The sequence below is a fragment of the Salvelinus fontinalis genome, chromosome 41 (assembly GCF_029448725.1).
Source record: "Salvelinus fontinalis isolate EN_2023a chromosome 41, ASM2944872v1, whole genome shotgun sequence".
Taxonomy (NCBI): domain Eukaryota; kingdom Metazoa; phylum Chordata; class Actinopteri; order Salmoniformes; family Salmonidae; genus Salvelinus; species Salvelinus fontinalis.
Genome location: NC_074705.1, coordinates 15,327,506 through 15,351,426, shown reverse-complemented (window position 1 = coordinate 15,351,426; position 23,921 = coordinate 15,327,506). Strand labels below are relative to the sequence as shown.

The 23,921-nt window shown below is 42.9% G+C and overlaps 2 pseudogenes; both read right to left on the bottom strand.

Annotated features, from left to right (window-relative positions):
- Positions 1-1,083: 1,083 nt before the first annotated feature.
- LOC129840327 (dehydrogenase/reductase SDR family member on chromosome X-like) overlaps positions 1,084-23,921 on the bottom strand; it is a 29,652-nt pseudogene continuing 6,814 nt past the window's right edge.
- LOC129840258 (E3 SUMO-protein ligase ZBED1-like) lies at positions 19,324-22,992 on the bottom strand (annotated as a pseudogene).

Genomic DNA, 23,921 nt, shown 5'->3' with positions numbered 1-23,921 from the left:
GTGGGGGCTGTGCTTACAACCCAACACCGTGCAGGACGTTTGGCATTTGCCAGAGAACACCAAGATTGGCAAATTCGCCACTGGCACCCTGTGCTCTTCACAGATGAAAGCAGGTTCACACTGAGCACATGAGCACATGTGACAGACGTGACAGAGTCTGGAGACGCCGTGGAGAACGTTCTGCTACCTGCAACATCCTCCAGCATGACCGGTTTGGCGGTGGGTCAGTCATGGTGTGGGGTGGCATTTCTTTGTGGGGCCGCACAGCCCTCCATGTGCTCGCCAGAGGTAGCCTGACTGCCATTAGGTACCGAGATGAGATCCTCAGAGCCCTTGTGAGACCATATGCTGACACATGCACATTTGTGGCCTGCTGGAGGTCATTTTGCAGGGCTCTGGCAGTGCTCCTCCTGCTCAAAGGCGGAGGTAGCGGTCCTGCTGCTGGGTTGTTGCCCTCCTACGGCCTCCTCCACGTCTCCTGATGTACTGGCATGTCTCCTGGTAGCGCCTCCATGCTCTGGACACTACGCTGACAGACACAGCAAACCTTCTTGCCACAGCTCGCATTGATGTGCCATCCTGGATGAGCTGCACTTCCTGAGCCACTTGTGTGGGTTGTAGACTCCGTCTCATGCTACCACTTGAGTGAGAGCACCGCCAGCATTCAAAAGTGACCAAAACATCAGCCAGGAAGCATAGGAACTGAGAAGTGGTCTGTGGTCACCACCTGCAGAATCACTCCTTTATTGGGGGTGTCTTGCTAATTGCCTATAATTTCCACCTTTTGTCTATTCCATTTGCACAACAGCATGTGAAATTTATTGTCAATCAGTGTTGCTTCCTAAGTGGACAGTTTGATTTCACAGAAGTGTGATTGAATTGGAGTTACATTGTGTTGTTTAAGTGTTCCCTTTATTTTTTTGAGCAGTGTAAATACATTTGATTTGATTTGCCCCCCCCCCCCCCCCCACACACACACACTATTGTCAATATGTTTAAATGATAATACCATTTCGTCAACCATTATGCATTACTGCACACAGTAGATTTAAGATACAAGATAAAACAAATCTGGGATAGCAATTCATTTACAATAGATTTTTTATTTAGATTTGTGTCCAATGTGGACATCCTTCTCTATGATATGAGTGAGGACAACACAGTCACATCTAAGAATCACTCAATGACTTGAAACTCAAATGAATAACTACTTCATGAATTAGTACAGTACAACTAAAGAAAACTTGGAAAAGCAAGGCATCGTTCACAGTGATTGTGGTAATACAATGAGCAACCGAATGACTTCAGATGAAAATGTTCTACCGAAATGTCTACATCTTGGATGTACAGTATTATATCTAACGTTTATGGTGTTTATTATTTGTTATTCTTCTCTTACTTTTTTTTTGTTGGCATTTTCTTAAAACCGCATTGTTGGTTAAGGGCTTGTAAGTAAGCATTTCACTGTAAGGTCCTGTTGTATTCGGCGCATGTGACAAATACAATTTGATTTGATTTTCATTTGGTGTCTCTTATGTCTGCCTTTATCCAGCATTAGACTCATAACACAGTTTGTATTATAACAAAAGCAGATGGAAACTTGGAGGGGAGTCCTCTTCTCTTCAACCTTCCTCATTAGTATTCTAAAGAGCATGTAAGTATTGGCTCTGTTGTTATTGAATAACTGTTGTCTTGGGCATGTACAGAACTGAAACTTACACTGCTTAGGCATGCATACACATACAGTACTTGAACACAAAACACCTAAGACAAAACATTGACGATATCCTGTATGAGAATTTCGACACGCATACTTAAAATGGATTGTAGACACCTAGAAGAAGAAGTTAGATAATGAAGATGTGCAGTCCCTATTAACCATCTTAATTAAAAAGACGTCACAGCAAGTGGTTGTAATTCAAGCAGCCATCGAACACGAGCACAAATTACAGGCAGCACCCGAGTTAGAACTCTCCACACTAGAAACCTCTTATCATGAGAACCACTTACAGTAATTTAAAGATTCAGAATCTTCTAGTAAGACTGAAAATGGCGTGTCTGAAAATATGAGCCACCAACCATTAACATGTTATTACTGTTTCAGAACATTTAAAGATAAGCATCATTTTGTTATCACGGTATGGCACAGAGACATCAAAAATCACGACAACATTTCACATCAGTCACAGTGAAGTGGAGATAGCAGGGCAGAACATTCCCTCTGGGCACAGGGAGTCAAACAAGGCAAAGGCATCTACTGTACTATGAGGAAGCTCGTTGTCAGTTATTTTCCTGGATGATGACAACAACAAGGATTGGACACACGCATTAAATGAGGCAAGTGCAAATTAAGCTGGAATAAGGCTAACCAAGTTTGAGTCTCATGGTCGTCATTGTTAGCCCTTCACCAAAGCATATTTGATATGATATTTCTGATCACAGCTATGAGGCGGTACATCTACAGATATTTGGTCCAGTCCTTGATGGGAGTCAGGGGTGGACTAGGACCAGAAATGGCCTCTGGCATTATTGTAACACAACAGACAATTTTTTGCCTTTTCCTTGAGGCCCCCATATTAGCCAGATAATGATAATTTTGTAAAAAAAAAGAGAAAAAAAAAGAGTTACACAGGCCCACTAGGATAAAAATGGACCAGCCCATCTGGCATTTACTCGAAATGCCAGATGGCCAGTCCGCCCCTGATGGGAGTCCAAGTATGAGAAAAAGAATGGACAGAGGGTCCAATTTTAGACCGAAAAAAAGATGGGGCTGTTTCGAAGAGATATTAGTAGCTCCGAGGCACTACTAGCTCCGATGTTGTTCCTTGTGTTCGTTCATGTTTTGTTATCTGGGATTCCAGAAAAGGGAGCTACAGTACCAAAGCTTAATACATTTGGCAGCAGAACTTGTATTGCAATATAAAAAACATCAATTCCATCACTCAATGTGCAGTTCAGCATGTGTTTGATAGAGCTTGTCGCATGGTAGAATGGGTGTCTTCAGAACTGTCTTTGCGGAGGAGGAGATATGTTAGAAGATATGAAATGCTGAAGAGTCGATTCCATTGCTGATGTGTAACGCAGCACTATGAGGACAGAGGTCAAGAGAGGACAGTTACTGTAGAGGCAACAACCAAGGTTTGTGCTGTAGCTAGATGTTGCTAAGTTATCAAGAAGCCTAAGTCCACAGGCTGTCGCTGTACATAGTGCTGGCTGGGGCTGACTTGGGCTGTATCCCGATACTCCTAAAATATGTACTTGTGCTCTCCTCCCCATGAATTTAAAAGCATTGGATTGGTGTCAGCCTAGGCTAGAGGGAGTTGGTACCATATTTCCTATACCAGTGCTTTAAGATCCATGAAGGGAAGGGAACAAGTGCACACTTACGGCCGAAGGGAAGGCTTGAGAATTGGGACGCAGCTTGGTTGTTGTTGACGCTGGAGGGAGGTGTCATGCCAACGATCTTGGCATACTTCTAAGATCATGGTTCCTGGTTCCTCCTCTAGGCCTCCCGAAGACCAACCAGCGCACAGCTCTGTTTCCACAACTCAGCCCTCACGTTGTGATCGTAAGTCATGTCAGCGGATTCAGCTCTCCCCCCGTTATAGAAGTAGCAGCCTCCGACCCCCTCCAGCTGCGACGCGGTGGCAGCCAGGATAGATGTCGACGCTCCCTCGGCTGGGATCTGGAGATGACACAGAAATAACACTTTAGAAAATAATGGACAGGCAGGGACAGGCTTGTTCTTCAGAAACATAGTGGTCCTCTGTTCCATTTTCCAAAATTGTAAACTGAAGCCCAGTTCTATCAATCATTTGAACCGGCGACATCAACGCTTTCATAAACAGGATGTAGTCCTCTGTTCCATTTTTCAAAATGTAAAATACATTTCACAACTGAATCGCTAAGCAGCTTCAGTTAGTTACACCTTGTCCCCAGGCTCAATTGCTAGAGAGGCGGCTGGGCGGACGAGATTAGAATTAGGCTATTTAGATGTATGACAAAGAGTTGTTACAGCAATCTAAGGCGTCTGTGAGCTCTCAGGTGAACTAACACGTCTGTCCGGCAGCAGCAGCCTGTGGTGAGTGATGTGCAGCAGGCCGGGCAGCAGCAGGCAGGTTAAGTGGAGGAGGTTAGAGAGGAGGAAGCAGAGCCAGACTGATCTATTGCAGGCCATGCCTACTGCTCTGGAAAGCCTGGAGCTTATATAAGGCGCATATGGCGGCTCCTAAATGGGCCCACTGCACTGGAGGAGAAACAAACGCCAACACAGAGCATTTAAAGACTACACTCGCTGCCCGTGGGAATCTGAATTCACGTCCCTCGTTTAAACACACAAACACAATCAACAACACAGAGTGTGAATGTCTTTGCTGTTGGGGACTTTGAAGAGTCAAGAAGAATTTGCTCCCCACAATATATTTGGACTAGAGGTGAGGTTTTAGTAATCCAAATTGTTGTATGGCCAAAAAACAGTGATTAACACTGAGGATGTTCCTCGAATGGAAAATGTGAATGAAGACACTGGCAGACAGGCCGGCTTGATTTCCAAACAGCAGATGTGAAATAGCCCCTAATGAAATCCGTCGACAGATGGGCCACAAGACAAGACCACCAGTCCAGAAATGTGTATACACGTCTTAGACAGCACACATACATGTCTCACTTATAAAACAAATACTTGTAGAGAAAGGAAAAGTGACAAACATTGAACAAAACAATATTTCATGCAGGTCCATATTTCTTAGGGTGATCATCACTTGTAATATGGACATAGGATTGAGCAACCATCTGTGGCCAGTGGGCATCACATAGCTGCCCTCCATACTGCAGTTAGTTGACAAAACAAGTGCTGCAAAACTTGGCAATCCAAACCTCAGTGGATATGAGACATCTTTCCAAACACACAAAACCCGAACGCTCAGACAGACAATGAAATACGATTCGGCGCTAGACCCCAATTCCAAGATTAAAAGCCTCCGAAAGGAAATGATGACGGCGATAAATATCAATATCTGACAATATCAACTCACTATCTTTGTGGAATATGAGTATTGATGAAATTAAATCCAGATATTTTTCAGGTTATCTTTATATTGTCATCCTTTGAAATACTGTATATATATTTTTTAAACTCTTAAAGCCCAACTAGGTAAGGCTTAATTTCCCAGCACATTTCTAAAAAGGAAAGTAATCTAAATCTATTCAGGCAAACAAGCAAATTGTCTACACTGTCCCTGTTAGAATGCCCTAATACAGAATGAATCTGTGACCATGCAATGTGACGTTTTAGAAGCAGATTCAAGGGTGATTTAAATAACTAAGAAATAAACAAAATTACCATTACTGCCACATGCATTTTGCTTGCAGCTAAATTGTTGTTTGCCGCTAAATTTTATAAGAGGTTGACGTTTATTGGGATAAGTCTTGTCTTAAAGGCAGAACTGAGCGATTTCCGTAAGATGGGCAAGGTGCAAAGCCAAAATTGGCTTTATTGTAAAAATTCATGAAAACAAAAAGTACATTTTTGTTCTTAATTTAAGGTTAGGGTTAGACATTAGGCTTTAAATGATTTGATGATTTTGTGCCAGCTAGTGACCACTCTGCAGAGCTGCCTTCAGAACAAGATTCATGACGAAAAATGCTAACCGGCTAATTATAATGGGGATTATTTGCACAGCTTTCTCACAAATTGTGATGTAGTTTTCATGAATACAAACACCCTCTCGCCAGTGGAGGCTGCTGAGGGGGGGACAGCTCATAATAATGTCTGGAACAGAACGAATGGAATGGCATCAAACACATGGCATTAAAAAAACCTGGAAACCATGTTTGATGCATTTGATACCATTCCACCTATTCCGCTACAGTCATTACCACGAGCCCGTCCTCCGCAATTACGGTGCCACCAACCTCCTGTGCCTCTCACTCACCCTGTGGTTCTGAATAAATTGACCACCCCATTTAACACACCCAACCCCAAGAATGCAATTATAATCCTTTTTAAAACACATGGATTCCACGGCAATATGATAAACAGAAAAACTCATTATGAAGCCTGAGCAGTAAAAGGCTGGATCATTCCACATGTGTTGCACCTTATTAGTATTCTCATCAATCACCGCTGTTAAGCTTTGGTCAAGCGTAGAAGCTTCACCTATTACCATATCTATCTTTGGTGCATTTTCTCCTCAAGTATGCCAAATTCCTAAGTAATTGTAAAGGTCGTTCACCGTACCCTTAAACTATGCTGACAGTTCTGTAAGACTGTTATGTTACCCTATAGTGAAGTATAAGACTGTTAGGTGAAATACTATGACACTGTTGTTAGTTTTGAGAAGGAATGTGGCCCATATCTACAGTATATTTGATGCATTTTGTCTCAGGTTCCTAACCCTAAGGTGGCCTTTAAATATTTAAGATAGATTAAGATTCTACTTTACCCTAAACAGCATTTTGGCAACAGGTTTCTTGGCTGCCTGGGCTGGAATGCAGAGGTTGTTGTACAGGTCAGTGTCCACCATGCCCGGGTCTACTGCGTTTGATGTTACTGGGAACCCTCCTGCTGTTAACTTCTCCTGCAGATGGTATGTGAAGAGAACCAGAGCCAGTTTACTCTGAGAGTAGGCACCATGCGCACTGTAGCAGGACCTGGAGGGAGAGAGAGGGATGGGGAGAGAGGGAGAGAGAAACGGAGAAAGAGGGAGAGGACGAGAGAGACTGTTTATCTCGGGGTAAGCCATGCTTTATAATACAATCATTTGTACTAAACTAATTAACATACATAACATACTTATTCCGTATGTTGTCTACAACCTTGTTGTTCCCAATCCAATGCCCCCTACTAAGCTATCTGCATGACTAAACCCAATGTCTATTATACAGTGTCTGTACTATACTGAATAGATAGACTTATTGTTAACACCAGAAACACTGTCCAAAGCAAACGCAACTTGTCTGTACAAAAGCACTGTGAAGGTCATAAGAGCATCAGACTGTGAAATACCCAATCTATAATGTGTTTCCCCCCCTGTTTCTTTTTCTTACAGCGTGAGATTGTTTCTGGGTAGAGCACCGTTGCAGCTAGCCCTTGTAGCCAGCAGCATCGTCCACTCATTTCTCCCAGATGTGACGAAGCCATTTATCACATCTAAATTCGCAGGCAGGAAAGAGAGAGACACCGCTGGTCTGCCCTTGAGGCAAGGAGCCTCTCAAAACAGACTCTATAATAATGGTTGATCACACAACACTATCTGTCATCAAAACTAATAATGTTGTCCTGGTAAGAACATTTTAGAAAATGTTACGTTTTTTTGTTGCTGAGGTAAAATATTTTACGAGTATCAAAAAAATGTATGGGAAAAAAGGTTATGGGAATCAAGAGGCTTTGTCGGTCAATGAGATTCATTGGATATAGCTTGTATCTTGAATTGAGAATGACATTCACCCATAGCCAACAGATAAATACTACTACCACGGTGGTAATGGTTTTAAATGTGCTACTTAATTGTCCATCAACCATGACTAATACCAAAGAAATGACAATACCACGTCGGGATTTTGATTTCGAGAGATTGATTCAATTTCATCAATCAATTGGACACCTGAGAACAATGTTGGAAGCCATATACCAAATAACCTGGGTCTGTATTCATGAAGCGTCTCAGGGTAGGAGTGCTGGGATCATGAATACAGACGCAGGTCCTGGTCCCTACCTGCCCTGTAGGTCTTCCATATTGAGTATTCCAACGTAGTGTGTGGCGGAGGACATGGTGACGACACGGGAGCAGACGCCGTGTCTCCCAGACCTCTTCAGTTTGTCCAGGAGGAGGTTTGTCAACAGGAAGTGTCCTAGATAGTTCAGACCAAAGTGCAGCTCAAAACCGTCCTCCGTCTTTCCCTCGGGAACCAGCATGATACCGGCTATGAAGGACAAGCAATATGACATTTCAATCAAAGTGCTTTACAGATACCCAGCCTAAAACCCCAAAGAGCAAGCAATGCAGAGGCAGAAGCATAGCGGCTAGAAAAAACACCCATCAAATAGTCAAGCAATATGTCGACAAGATATAACAGCTGTCTATGATATACTGTGACTGACACTTCTGTTGAGTGATTGTGAAAGGAGAAATACATGGTACTGCTAAGGTCGTGGGTTCGATTCTCGTAGAGATCACACACGGTACACATGCTAAAAAAGTACGTACTCACTGTAAGACTGACAGTACAGTGAGTGCATCATTTTTTTTATTTGTGTAGGCCTAAATTCCTCTGGATAGAACCGTCTGCTATGTGGCATATATTCTTATTACGTTATCATTAAAAGCACTCCCTCTATAGACGCCTGGCCTCTAGATGTGCTATAACACTTGCAGACGATGGTCAACAAGACTTGTCTGCAGATCAGTCTATCAGTCTATGGTCTCTCAAGCACACACCTTCCCCTAATGCAGACTGAAACAGCTCATTACTCTAACTTAAACACCATTGACTACATGGTAATGGAGATTACAACGATTAGTTTATCAATAACACTATTCGACATGCAATTAGATGTCTAAAGTGAAAGAGATACAAGGTGTCATTAGGCCTTGCTTAGCTTACTAAAGCATGGGGCATAGACAGAGAGAACTCACGGCGTGACGACAGCTCTACTGACGGGGGGAATTCAGGGAAATCAGAATGCTACTCGGGGCCTACGTGCCAAACGGTACCCTATTCCGTATTTAGTGCAGATCTTTTGACTAGAGCCCTACGGGTCCTGGTCAAAAGTAGCACACTATATAGAGAATAGGGTGCCGTTTGGGACACATCCGGGGTCTGTATAGCGATGACCTTTCCCTATCATTACTCTCTCAATGGGGTGGCACTAACGTCTGCACTACGTCCTTCCTTCGGCATCTACCATCCATTATCAATCAGCCGGGTGTGATAAGTGATGTTAGCTGCCGAGAGAATCTTGCAGACTGGTGAATTATTCATTCAGCCTGTTTGTGAGCAGATAGTGGCTGACTGTTACCACAGCATGGAGCCCCCCCAAGCCAGTCAGTACCGGACTCTCCAAAGACCTTCTCTCAATAAAAGCTATTTTGTTCAAACAAACTGCCACGGAGGACTACACAATGGGGCTTCGCCTGAAATGGCACCACATTCCTATGGCAGAGCCCTACCTCATAGTGCTATGGTTAAAAGCAGTGCACTAAGGAAATAGGGTGCCATTTCAGAGGCCTCCTAGGACCAGGAGACACTGTATTTTCAAAGGTGGACGACAACCACTGTTTGCTTGATTTTTCAGATGAAATAACGATGCTATGATTCCCTTTAAAGGTGAATGTTGTGGTATATTGAATAACGAGGTTGTTTGGTGTATAAGTACCATTGTTGACAAGGACGTGAAGTGGTAGAGCCCTGGCTTTAAACCTGTGGACAAACTGCCGTACCGACTTCAGGGAACACAGGTCCAGGAACAGAAACTCCACTGTGAACAGAACACAAAACATACAAACAACATTAACATTATTCTATGCCTAAATACAGTTGAAGTCGAAAGTTTACCTACACTTAGGTTGGAGTCATTAAAACTCGTTTTTCAATCACTCCACATATTTCTTGTTAAGGGAGGAAAATTATGTGGATATATTGAAGCAACATTGAATATTGAACAACGTCAGTCAGAAAGTTAAAGCTTGGTTGTAAATGGGTCTTTAAAATGGACAATGACCCCAAGCATACTTTCAAAGTTGTGGCAAAATGGCTTAAGGACAAAGTCAAGGTATTAGAGTGGCTATCACAAAGCACTGAACTCAGTCCCATAGAAAATTTGTGGGCAGAACTGAAAAAGCGTGTGTGAGGAGGCCTACAAACCTGACTCAGTTACACCAGCTCTGTCAGGAGGAATGGGCCAAAATTCACACAACTTATTGTGGGAAGCTTGTGGAAAGCTACCCAAAACATTTGCCCCAAGTTAAACAATTTAAAGGCAATGCTACCAAATACTAATTGAGTGTATGTAAACTTCTGACCCACTGGGAATGTGATGAAAGAAATAAAAGCTGAAATAAATCATTCTCTCTACTATTATTCTGACATTTCACATTCTTAAATAAAGTGGCGATCCTAACTGTTTAAATATATTTGGCTAAGGTGTATGTACACTTCCGACTTCAACTGTATACAGGCATCAACAAATCACAAACAAACATTTCAATTTTCCTATGCTATAATACATTTTTTTTTTTTTATTTCACCTTTATTTAACCAGGTAGGCCAGTTGAGAACAAGTTTTCATTTATAATTGCGACTTGGCCAGATAAAGCAAAGCAGTGCGACAAAAAACAACAACACAGAGTTACAAATGGGATGAACAAAAGTACAGTCAATAACAATAGAAAAAATCTATATACATTGTGTGCAAATGTAGTAAGGAGGTAAGGCAATAAATAGGCCATAGTAGCGAAGTAATTACAGTTTAGCAAATTAACACTGGAGTGATAGATGTGCAGAGGATGAAGTGCAAGTAGAAATACTGGTGTGCAAAAGAGCAAAAAAACAATATGGGGATGAGGTAGGTAGTTGGATGGGCTATTTACAGATGGGCTGTGTACAGCTGCAGCGATCGGTGAGATGCTCAGATAGCTGATGCTTAAAGTTAGTGAGCGAGACACAACCCTAACCCTTTTTTTGAACCTTTATTTAACTAGGCAAATTTTCAATGACGGCCTAAGAACGGTGGGTCAACTGCCTTGTTCAGGGGCAGAATGACAGATTTTTACCTTGTCAGCTCGGGGATTCGATCTTGGAACCTTTCGGGTTACTAGTCCAACGCTTGAACCACTATAGGCTACCTTCCGCGCCAACCCTAACACTAACATAGACGTCTGCTTAGCTACAGTAGTACTAACACAGATCAGGACAAGACATCCTCCTTTAATTTAGTTTTACATCAACCATTGACAGACAGTAAAGTGATCATACCAGTCCATAAACGGCAAGACAGATTATTGCAAAGGCTTTCAATGAGTTGAAACTTCTAAGTAAATGTTATATGCATAAAGTCCTCTCTCCTCATAAAGTCCCCTCCTTGCATTTAACATCTCAGGAATCCTAATTATGCAAATCCTAATCTTATACTTCCTTTCCCCCCTGAAGGATAAACAGCTGTATGATAAGCCATGGTCTCATTCAGTAGTACACTATAAACCGTGAGACAAAAACTAAACACGAGGTAGATTACATTATGGCAATACACTCAGTGACCTGGCATGAATTGAACATTATCTCATCAGCAGTGTGATAAAAGAGCACAAAGCACATGTAGATGTATATCTAACATTCCCTGGTATGGAAATTATAACCGCCGAAACGTTACAAGAAAAGGTGGTGAGTTGATTGTGTACGCAGGAATCATTCTTATGACCCAAATGATAGCACGTTTATTTCCATCACCACAGGAAGAGACAAAGTGGACAGAGTTTCACTGAACTTTAATCATCTGCATAACAGTGCAAGGCAAATAAATACAGTTTGTATCTTGATAACGGCTCCCACATAAAAAGGGACACATGAAATCCTGATTAAATGAAGTCAAAGCATTTTAAAAGTCAACGCTATAATGAGACAGGAACAAGAATGTCATGACTGAAGCTCGCTCCATGGCTGGGAATTCAGGGTTTTACACAATAGTATTGAGTAATGACATTAGCCCCACACACACGCACGCACCCACGCACGTACACACACACGCACACGCACACGAATCAGAATGTCATATCTCCGAACCAAGTGCTCAAGCACATAATTAAACAAATTATTGTCCCATAATTAGGTACATTACTCTGCATTACACTAATCACGGGACTCTTCCCCACTGAGTGTAAAGAGTGAACAGTGTTTCAAGCCTTGTTGAGCTGACGTATAAATGGCTCCAGAAAATAAGAGTAGAGAAAGCTAGAGAAATCCACAATAAAAGTAGATGTTCTGTTGGAAATGAGTACTACAGATTAAAAGATATTCAGCAACTCTTGGTAGGAAAATGGAAGTTTGCTTCAAAAATCAACCTTTTATTGTTAAAGCCTTTCTGTAAATGGCTTCATAAGGGTACTAGGAAAGACCCATAGGAGATGTGTGTGTGTGTGTGTGTGTGTGTGTGTGTGTGTGTGTGTGTGTGTGTGTGTGTGTGTGTGTGTGTGTGTGTGTGTGTGTGTGTGTGTATACTAACGACCCATAACTGTACTGAACAAATTTGTGTAAAGCGAGGGGTCAAAGAGGTCAATTGACAGCCATGTAGCTGTAGAGAGGAGAGGACAGAGGACATCTCTCTGTAATAATCAGTGAGTCACAGTCAGTCAACAAAGGCCTTGCTAGCTAACGATCTCGTATCTTAAGTGGGAGATAACAAAACATTCGCCCGGCTAATGGCTTGTATCAGGTCATCCCAAGAGACCGTGATTTACAAAGAGTAGAAATTGGAGAGAGGCGGTTCTTTGTCCCTCGTAAGCTAACTATATGGTGGTTATATGCTTTAGAAATCATTGCAGTGGAACTCATCTAATACCGTACAAATGTCCAAACGAACGCATAAGTATTCCCTTTCTCCTCCTTCCTTTCTTCTTCTCCAACACTTAAACTCTCGCAAATATCAAGCTCTTAGAATTTTACTGTGAATTTATCCTCCGAAAATGAACATATCCATAAAAAATAAAATAACTCTACTGAGAATGTGTGATCCCCAATAAGCTATGTCTATTCTAAATCATGGTCCAATATTGACCAATATCTGCATAGGTTACAATTATTGGAAAAAATATCCATGCTGTAGTAAATATTGTTCCAGTCCATCTCTAGTGCCAGAGCTTTGTCATGGTGCCAGATCTGTCATGAAGGAATGAAGGGTATCCTCCAGACTAGTCACAGTGCCAAATAGCCAGCTGGAGGGCACAGACTAGAAGGCGTCGTGCCATCTGGAAAATCAACAAAGATGTCTTGTCCAAAGATGTGTTGAAATAGTGAATTACATTCTCTCCCTGACCAGTTCTGACCGCTGCTATACATAGACGAACTGACTAGCTGCTGCCCAATAACAGGACAGAGGAAAGGCAACAGGCTGGCTGCTAGTTTGACAGTCCAGCTGCAACTCGGATAAGATATTGATCTTCCCCAATTTCTAGGAGCTTATAGGATAGATTGATGCGGCTCAGAAAAAGGAGAAGGCAGATTGGATGGCAAATCAGCAGGATGTCTATTGGCATGAGATTCGTCTGTCACTCTCCGTTGCAGAAAGGTGGTACGGAAGTCAGGAAGTCGTTAAAGGAGATGGACGCAGCCACTGGTGTCGCAAACTAAAACGCTGGGCTTTCTGACACTTAAAAAAAAAATGTCGCCAACTTTTAATGCCGAGACACGGCATTGATCATAGAATACCAGCAGATGCAGTACGTTTCTAGATTACCGTAAATAACAGGTTGACTGTACTGTAGTACAGCGGTTGGGGTCCCACAGTATCACAGCAAAAATGTGTTGGACAAAGGCTCAGACACGGCGACGACAAACAGCTAAAAGCAGCAGTGTCCGTCCAATCTCTTGGCCACGTCGCGGTGTGTTATAGCATTCACCCGCTGGGGTTTCAACCAGATCTGGCTGTTTTTGCCGTTTTGTAGAATCATCGGGGAATTGACTGTTGATATTCTGGTCAATGGCACGCGGCCGTCCATAGTTCTGGGCCCGGCTTCCCAAAACCATTTTGAGGTTAAATTCATCGTTAGAACTTTGTCGGATCATCTTTAAATCTCGCCACTGTTTTACATAACCGTCGTCACTACAGTTGCCCTTGAAAACGCTTGTTATTTAATGACTGCCTCAGACCATTCGTAGAACAGATAAGCGCGTCGTTTTTTTGCCCCGTCCGCGTCACTTCATACACAGAAGATCTCAGCTAACACAAAATCAACTTGTTTATCTGGGGCCTGAGTTTAAAAGTAAAAATAAATTAGATAAAAACAAACAAACACACATCACGACAACACAACACTACATAAAGAGAGACCTAACACAACAACATAGCATGGCAGCAACATCTTGACAACACAGCATGGTAGCAAGACAACAACATGGTAGCAACACAACTTAGCAGCAGCACGACATGGTAGCAGCACAAAACAGTGTACAAACATTATTGGGCACAGACAACAGCACAAAGGGCAAGAAGGTAGAGACAACCATACATCCCGCAAAGCAGTCACGACTGTCAGTAAGAGTGTCCATGATTGAGTCTTTGAATGAAAAGATTGTGATAAAACTGTCCAGTTGAAGTGTTTGTTGCAACTCGTTCCAGTCGCAAGCTGCAGCAAACTGAAAAAACGAGCGACCCAAAGATGTGTGTGCTTTGGGGACCTTTAACAGAATGTGACGGGCAGAACGGGTGTTGTATGTGGAGAATGAGACTACCTCAAGCTCTAAACCCCCAGAGGTAGTAATCACACCTGTGGGGAGAGCAGCATTCTTCTTACCAAACCACATGACCGTTGTTTTGGAGGTGTTCAGAACAAGGTTAAGGGCAGAGAAAGCTTGTTGAACACTAAGAAAGCTTTGTTGTTGAACATTTAACACAAAATCCGGGGAGGGGCCAGCTGAGTATAAGACTATCATCTGCATATAAATGGATGAGAGAGCTTCCTAGTGCCTGAGCTATGTTGTTGATGTAAATTGAGAAGAGCATGGGGCCTAGGATTGAGCCTTGGGGTACACCCTTGGTGACAGGCAGTGGCTGAGACAGCAGATGTTCTGACTTTATACACTGCACTCTTTGAGAGAGGTAGTTAGCAAACCATGCCAAAGACCCCTCAGAGACATCAATACTCCTTAGCACACAAGAATGGAATAGTCAACCATATCAAAAGCTTTGGCCAAGTCAATGAAAATAGCAGCACAACATTGCTATGGTGACATCATTGAGGACCTTTAAGGCTGCAGTGAAACCAGATTGCATACCAGAGAGAATACTATAGACATCAAGAAAGCCAGTGAGATGATTATTGACAAGTTTTTCCAACACTTTTGATAAACAGAGCAAAATAGAAATAGCCCTATAACAGTTAGGATCCGCTTGATCTCCCCCTTTAAATAAAGGACGAACCGTGGCTGCCTTCCAAGCAATGGGAACCTCCCCAGAGAGGAGAGACGGGTTAAAGGTCAGAGATAGGCTTGGCGATGATAGGGTCAGCAACCTTAAAGAAGAAAGGGTCTAAACCATCTGACCCAGATGTTTTTTTTGGTTTAAGTTTAAGAAGCTCTTTTAGCACCTCAGACTCAGGTGACCGTCTGCGGGCGAAAACTTTGAAGCGGGGCAGGAGAAAATGAGGGGGGAGCACCGGGGCTAGTCGCATTAGAAGTGGTGGAAGTTGAGGAAATGTTGGACGGTCAAGGATGCATGGTTGAGTCAAAAAGGCTGACTTAATGAAGTGGGGATTTAAAGAGCTCAGCTATGTGCTTCTTGTTAGTAACCACATCATCAACTTTAAGGGACACGGGCAGCTGTGAGGAGGAGGGTTTATTCTCCAGGCCTTTAACCGTTTTCCAGAACTTCTTGGGGTTAGACCTACAGAGAGAGAACTGCTTCTTAAAGTAACTAACTTTGGCCTTCCGGATAGCCTGAGTGCACTTATTTCTCATTTGCCTGAACGAGAGTTAGTCAGCCTGAGTATGCGTGTGCCGAGCCTTTCGCCAAATGCAATTCTTGAGGTGGAGTAACTCTGCATAGATTACACAGGGTAAGCATTAGAATAAGCCGGCTAAATATTTTGTTGCCAGAGGTCAGGATTCAACTAGATTATTTCTTGAGTGGATGGTCGTTGGTCAGAACATAATTACAAATCATTTGAAGGCTGCAAATTGACCGCAAGAAGCCCAAACAGATATATTTGACTAAACATAACCATTTCAAACCTTGCTTACATTTGTATACCATCATGTGTCTCTCTATTATGAGTGGGAATACTTGGGAACAGATTTTCTTAATTAAAATCCCCTGGAGCTGATTTCCTGGTGTTTTGAGTCATTTATTTATTTGTTTGCTCAGAAAACTTGGGGTGCACAAATGAAAGCACCCACTGTGCGAATGCCAGTTGGGGAACCCTGCTATAGGTTATATCTCATAGGCTGTGATCAATTGTCAGTATTGTAGAATAATTCTAAAGTTAAGGTAAGATTTGAAAGGGAGAAAGCTGATCGAAGAGCAGCGATGCCTTTTTTTGGATCCTATCATTATTGACCGCTCTCTCTGCGTGGGGTTTTGGGAAACGCATGTTAGATCGAGTGGCGCCGCGGTCTAAGGCACTGCATCTCAGAGCTAGAAGCGTCACTACAGACACCCAGGCTGTATCACAACCGGCCGTGATTGAGAGTCCCATAGGGTGGCGCACAATTGGCCCAGCGTCGTCCAGGTATGGCCGGGATAGGCCGTCATTGTAAATAAGAATTTGTTCTTAACTCACTCGCCTAGTTTAAATAAAGGTTAAATACATTCCATCTCTATGGGAAACCGGGCCCTGGTTTGTTTCCCCTCTTATGTAGAGACGTCTCTAAAGCGGACAGTCTTGAACAAGGAACAGGGTTAAACTGTTGAGGGAGCAGAATAAATTAGGCTTAATAGGACCTGAAGCTACTGTCTCTAAGCATCGTCTTGCCTGGTTGGTGATTTAGCAAACACATTCTGACAACACACACATCTGTTCTATTGTCTCCGTATGCTGCTGATGAAGCAAGGTTAGACATTCTGGCCCTACTAAGGTCAGAGGAGAATTCCTGGTGACATGCCACACAAACATTCCCTCAACCATCCAATCTTAGACAGCAAACAAACACAGTGATATGGAGTGATTATATGTTGGGTGACGAGGACAAACTCTGACACATAGAGCTAATACCAAACGTGCTCAGATATAGGAGGGCATGAAATACACATACAAAAAATGAGCTCAGAAATGCATCTATGTGGCAGACATTGTTATTGGCTCTCAGGCAGACTAGTACACACTATATAAGACAACTAGATATCCCTGGTCATGTAGGAACTCTTACCGTTTTGCCTCCCACATAACTTGTTAGAGGCTTGCTAAACACTGCTTGCCTGACAGTACATGCCAGGGCTGGGCGGAGAGGCGGAGAAGAGGGGGATTCCAGGCACTAGGGAGACTTTTCTTGTTTTTAATACAAACAAACCCATTTCTCATTTCCCACATCTGTCATCATTACTCTGTGGCGCAGGGCGTACATGACAATGATGTTACCCTGGCTGACTGGAGCTGTGCTACGATCATTGTCATCTCAGCACCAGCGAGGAAGGGAAGAGAGAAGCCCTTCTCCTTTCCAAACAGCCTCTTTAAATCACATCTGCATGACAATGAAACTGAGACGGGTTGGCAGCAGTTCGCTTTCCTCCTCGTACTCATCAAACACAAGCACAAACAAACACATCTCCCTCGCCGTTCCCCTGCTCCCACTCGTGTGACACGGCTTTGCTTTTATCAAAATAAATGGAAAAAGTACATTTAAGGGAATTGTTAGAGAAAACCTGCAGCCTTTTGATAATTGCCTTTGGAATGGACTCTGGCGTCCAAGCCGCCTCTGACAAGGTGCAGGTGGACAGACATCATCCCTCGGTTACAAAGCAGAAGTTGTTTACTCTTACCAACATGCACCCACATTTTTACCCCGGGAAACACAGCTAAAAGCCAGGGCACTCATGTACATAGGCCTATGTCTGAATAGCTTTACTGCCTGTGTATAGCAGACCTATTTGAGAGGTAGCCTATTTATTCTGTAATGGCTGTGTGGAAACGATAAAGAGACAGAGGGAGAGAGACAGAGCGGGAGAGAGGTTATAAGGGAAATTGTTATGAGGAAATTACCTTTCACCTCGCTGCCCTCTTCGTGGATCTTCTTCACAGCTTGCAGGCCTTCCTCTTCAGAGTTCCCAGCTGGAGGAGAGAGGAATGATGAGGGGGAAAAAAGAGGATGGATGGAGGGAGGGATGAATGGGGGTACTCTGGAGCAGCAGGTATCCTCCCCTCATCATAGAGACCAGGGAGAGCCAAGTGAAAGACTAAACCTATACTTCTGATTTGGGTTTCCTTGATTAATTGAAGCAGTGACACTCACGTTAATAATGATTTCCTTCTAATACCCTATTACATTTGATTGAAGAGTCAAATTTGATTAGGTTAGGAAATAACTGCCTTAGGCAGGGATGTGTTAGCAACGTATCAAAGATTCCCTTAGATTCCCTACGTACTGTAGTGAAAGTCAGTGCAGCAGCATTCCTTAAGCTACAATTCAACAAAACATGAACCTAAGGATGTTAGCCCACAGGCTTCAACTATGTTGGACTGAGCATTTTAGAATGATTTGGGAGATTACTGAGTCATGACCAAAAGGGTGAGTGTACAATACCTATAACCACATGCATGCCAAGGCTTGCCAGGTGTCTTGCAGTCTCATAACCCATTCCTCGGGCACCCCCCGTCACTATGGCAACCCTTCCATTTTGTGTGGGCAAAACTGTGAGGAAAAGAGAAAAAACTTTGGTCCATACGTTGCCATTACCTTGCAATACAATGGAAAATCTATGGGTTGATACAAACAGGCGTATTTATTCCATCCAGTCCAACATATCACTGAGAACAACTCAATTATGAGCAATACAAAACATAATTCTGCTAACTGACTTCCATTTTGTTTTGCCCATTATAAAACACACAGTACTTCCATTCTGGGGCAATTTGTGTTGGGTCAAAGATTACATTGGGTTATAATCTGCAGTTGTTGAAGTGTACAGTGTGGAGTTGGACTGAAGTTGAGTGAGTCACAGGTAAATATGTCCGTAACGACCTCTAGTCCTGAAACACGCAGGGAGGTAGAGCCCTTCAAAATCGATGCCAAATAGATCCATTTTGCTTGACAACAGCAGTTCCTGCCCCTGAAGATAAAACGACCTTGCTCAACAAGCACACAAAGCACAGCCTGCAGCGGCCAGACAGTTTAGCATGACTAAAATTAGAGCCGCAGTGCGTATCTATGCACTGAGGGTAATCAGGATGGTTGAGATTTGAACTCTATTACATTTCTCCCCATCAGATTTGCATCACATTTTCAGTGGCGGCTGGTGGGTGGTTAAATGGGCAGTTCATTGCTGATTTCCTTTCCGAAACAACTGTAACACTGAGGAGAAGCCTATAAATGCAATTTGATACCTTAGTAGTACCATCGGGACTCATCTGAGGAAATTGTATTGGACACATTGAACACAAAATGAACACGAGCAAGCAGAGATTCAAATTATATAGGATATACTTTATGTTCTTCTGAGAGTTCAGTACAGATAACAAAGCTTGGCACATCAAAGCTTATCTCAAAGGTATTGTAAAGACATCTTAAACAGTCTAAGGACTTCAAAGAGCAAAGCAAACAATGACTCAGAAATGACTTGAACATTGGGACATTAAAAGACATTTAGCCCTACATCAAATAGTTAATCAAATTAAATCGCAGCACGATCAGAAACAAAAAATTCACCAGATGTTACACTCACATAAATCCTTTTTACTAGTAGACAACATAAGAACATATGCTGAGGACATTCAGTTAAGTATTTCCTTTAGGATTAGGGTATTGGAACTGTTTGGTAGTGGGCAGCGGCCTGCCCAGTTATTCCATGGCCTGACCCAGAGTTCTGCTCCAGTCCCAAGCCCCATTCCCCTGAGTCCTCCTCAATAGGTTCAGCCTCATGGCAGCGCCGTGAGTTTTCATAGAGAAACACCTGTTGGTCTACATGTGCCGGGGTGAGGTAGTCCCTCTTACCACAGAAGGAAGTCCCTGAGGAGCTGAACAGTCTGTGGGAGGGGACACTAGTGGCGAGGACACACCAGTACTTCTGGAGCACCTTGGGGAGAGTAGGGAATAAGCCCATACGGTCCGACCACCAATGGAGAGGGTCTTCGTTGAGACGCAGGATCTTCTGGGATTTGAAGTTGCTCAGCTCTTCCTCTTGGTTCTCGTCATTGCCTGACTGGCAAAAATATCACAGCCAAAGGGTTGCCTGCATTGCTACATGAAGGAAACGGTTTGTCAAGAGTCTGTTTTTTGTTGGGTGGCTCATCAGAAAGAGGAGCCAATTCATCTGTGACCACATTCTCATTCCTCTATTCCTCAAGAATGGCTTTGGCCTCCTCAATGACTTCACTCTCCACTTGGGAGCGGTCATGGGGGAACAGGAAAGGAAGCCTCTTGTAACGGGGATCCAGGAAAGTGGCGACGTTGAGAAACATTGCAATCTCAGACATCTGGGAGGGTAGGTGCTGGACAACACCTTGGAGTTGACCTCTTTGGCTATGCCAACCTCTTTTGTGTCCCCTTCTTTGGCCTTGAGGGTTGTGTTCAGCAGCATGTGAAGGACAGGCCTCACCATACTAATGGTCGGATAACTACAGTCTGTTATCATGTCAGCTACCCGTTTGAAAGGTTGCAGAACTCCAATCAAGCCCTCAACCACTGTCCTTGAAACTCAGCTGATGGTTGTCACTGTCCTCCATGAGTACCACACTGATAATGGCCTGCTGCTCTTTCAAACGCTGGAGCATAGTCAGCGTGGACACCCAGGATCAGACCCTGTCTCTGATGAGGACACACTGGGCTAGGCCTTGCTGCCTCTGCTTCACTCGCAGCAGATACATAGCCACCACGGACTGTTGGAAATAATCAAAAAGGTTGCGGCAACGTCCCAAAAAGCTGTTAACAGCTGAAAGGCCTCATCCATCCATCGATGTATAGTGTGGCAAAGGCAAGGCATTTGCACGGATAGATCCAGAAGAGAGCAAGCTTTCACAATGTCCAATGAACCGTTAGTGGTGGCACCGTTGACTTTGTGAGTTATCCCCCATTCGACAAAGGCTTGGTAATGCTCTGGTAATATTCTCAGCTTTATTGTCCTCTGGAACTTAAAATGTTTTCAGGCACTTGGAACTGGAACCTAGTCCGTTTTGTGCATGGACAGGGAGATGTAGGTACTGTTCTGGGTTTGGCTTTGCCAAAGGTCAGCTGAGACACCGCAGTTCACCACCCCTGCCACCTCACCCAGCACTGCATCTCGGATCTGATTGTACCTCTGTGGTAGGGCCTTTATTGCCACGTCGATTCTGCTAGGGGGCAAGTACCTTGGATCTGCAGTCCTTAAAAGGGCCTGAAAGGTGGGTTCTTCCACCACAGACACACGGTACATCCCTTCACAGACAAAGCTGATGATCGCAGACGTCAGATCATTATTCCGTCGGTTGATATTTTCAAACGTTGGACTCTACTTCAGGATGGCTCCCTGACATTGCTGCTGCATAGGCTTAGTTTTTATCTTGGAGTAGGCCGTTGCGACTGCCTCACGCATCTGCTCCGTGTTGCTCCTCACAAACTCAGCTGGGTGGTTCTTCTCCAGGTGGTACGAGAGATTGGAGGTGTTCCTGGAATATGCTACTTGAGTCATACATATGCGACAGTAGATCCTCCTCTCCTCCAGTGTTGTATACACCCGTCTGCATCGGTGTCAAAGCCGAAATACCGCCATACTTTACTTTTTGCCCTTGGAAGTGCGACAAGGTGGAGATTAGATGAGGAAATACCTTTGGACTCCATTTTGTTCCTTTGACAATTATTTTTTTAGGTGCCTTCACTAATTACTGAGTACCTAACAAAGGCAGTGAGATAAAGGTAGCGTGAGATAAAAGGTCAACAACCGGTTAACAATAGGAAAAGAAAATGTCAGACAGGGGCTTTTAACGCAGTAATTAATAGGCTATAAACTACATTTTTTCTTATTTGTAATTCAACCTATTCTCTGAATAAAATATTCTAAGAGCCAGTACAGAATTGAGCTTGCCTCTCCCATGCAGTGAAGGACATTGTGTATAAATCTAGGGGACACAATGCAATCTGCTTTGAGTATTGACAATTTTGTTTGTCCAATCATCTCTCTAATTACTAGACGGTCTTATCTTGATTGGGATACAAAAAATTGCCTGACCCTGTCTCTCACCATAAAGCATAGGGCCCAATTGCACAAGCATATTTTGCCAAGGCTAAAACTAACTTCAGTACAGCTTAGGCTCTAAAAGACATCACTGAATTCTTTGCATGCTTCGGTATGTTTGAGGGGTGGAGGCTAATTGGTATTTTCTATCACGAGACAGAATACAACACTGCTATTGTGTCAGTGCATAGGCTAAACTACAAGTTCACATGAGGATTTCGACATTCAGACGTGAGGTGAATAAAGGGAAATATGGGATAAAGGTATTTGATTACCCAGTACAAGGCATGTTATTATGGCATACTATGATTTCTGAAAATGTGCTTGGAATATATTTAAAAAAAACATTCCCATTACAGACCTAGGCTGCCGTTTTTGTAGAATCAGTGAGCATACAAACACTATACTCAAATTTAGAGTTAAAGTAGCCTAGATCTGGGTATGGGGTTGTGTACATTTGTGAAATGGAATGCTGATATTAATTCATATTTTGTGCTTGAAAATACTGGTTATGGAAAGCAGATCATATATCCTACCAACAACACAAAGGCTATAGCTACAGTAGCAGTGGACTACCACATAACACTTGCAGCATGATTTAAGACAGACCGTTATATTAATTCCTCGACAATTTGTTTAACAGTGGTTGCATTTGACATTAATTCGTTAGCTAGTCAATTTCTCGGTCAATTTGGCTATTGTTGTTGAAAGCCTTCATTAGCTAGCTATGTAGTCGTTAACAGGCAGCTCTAGCCAGCAGCTAACGTTATAGGCTAGTGATCACCACTCCTGCTGCATTCAATATCTTTAATGAATACGGGGATGAACAGAAGTCTAACCTGGTAACGTAAAAGACTTGTTGAACAGTTGATACAGAAGAACTTTAACTCCCACTAAATACAACCTCAAAATTGGTAAAATGAAAGACAGTAACCACAACTCTGTGCCAGGTCTCTCCGTGTGTTTCAGTCCTTGGGTTCCGTGGTACTCTGCACACTTGTGCTTCGCTAAGTTCCTCCTGCTCTGTGAGTGCGCCGAAGGGCGCTCCGCCCCATGACATTTGTTTTGCCCCCTCAAATCTGTATCACGAGTAGGGCACGCAACTGGCTGGAGGCGTAGAGATGTGAGGAGAGACAAAAAGGCCTAACCTTATCCTCACGTATCTCATCTTACCTCACGGTCTGTACAGTGCGTCAAATATAATATTATCCGTTTTTTTTTTTGACTTCTTACTTCACAAATCCAGTTATAACGTTTTAGCCAGATACATTTTTATAAATAATTTCAAATGAAGCATTGGCTTTGATTGTAAGGCTTTGACTAGTCGAAAATAGTTGAGGTTCACTTCTGTTATAGGGGAGAGTGGGGTAAGTTGAGCCAAAGGGGTAAATTGAGCCATCCTTGTTTCTAGGAAACCATACACAACGTTTATAATTTAAGGAAGAGGTCATCATTTCATAGAGTTTGCGAAGGAAGAAACCTCATTAAAAAATATATTTTAAGTCAAATGAATGTATTGTGTTAGAGGTTTCATGATGCTTGTACTGTATCTAAACCAAATTAGATCATTTTAAAAGATTGTTCTATACATCAGTTGAGACTATAAGCTTCGATATGAGGTCCTAAACCTAGCATGAAAGTGCATCATTGTAGCTGTGTGGGCTAATATGTTCAAATTGAGCCAATGGTTGAGCCAATGGCAAGTTGAGCAAATTGAAGTATTTTCTTCCCAAGCGTAATGAAAGGCATTATCACTGGGATGTGAGGTAATAACAGGGCCTGGCCTAGGTTAAAAGTGTTTTAAAAAGTACAAAGTGTTTGTTAGGTGTTAAGCCTGTGTTAAAAAAATAATTAA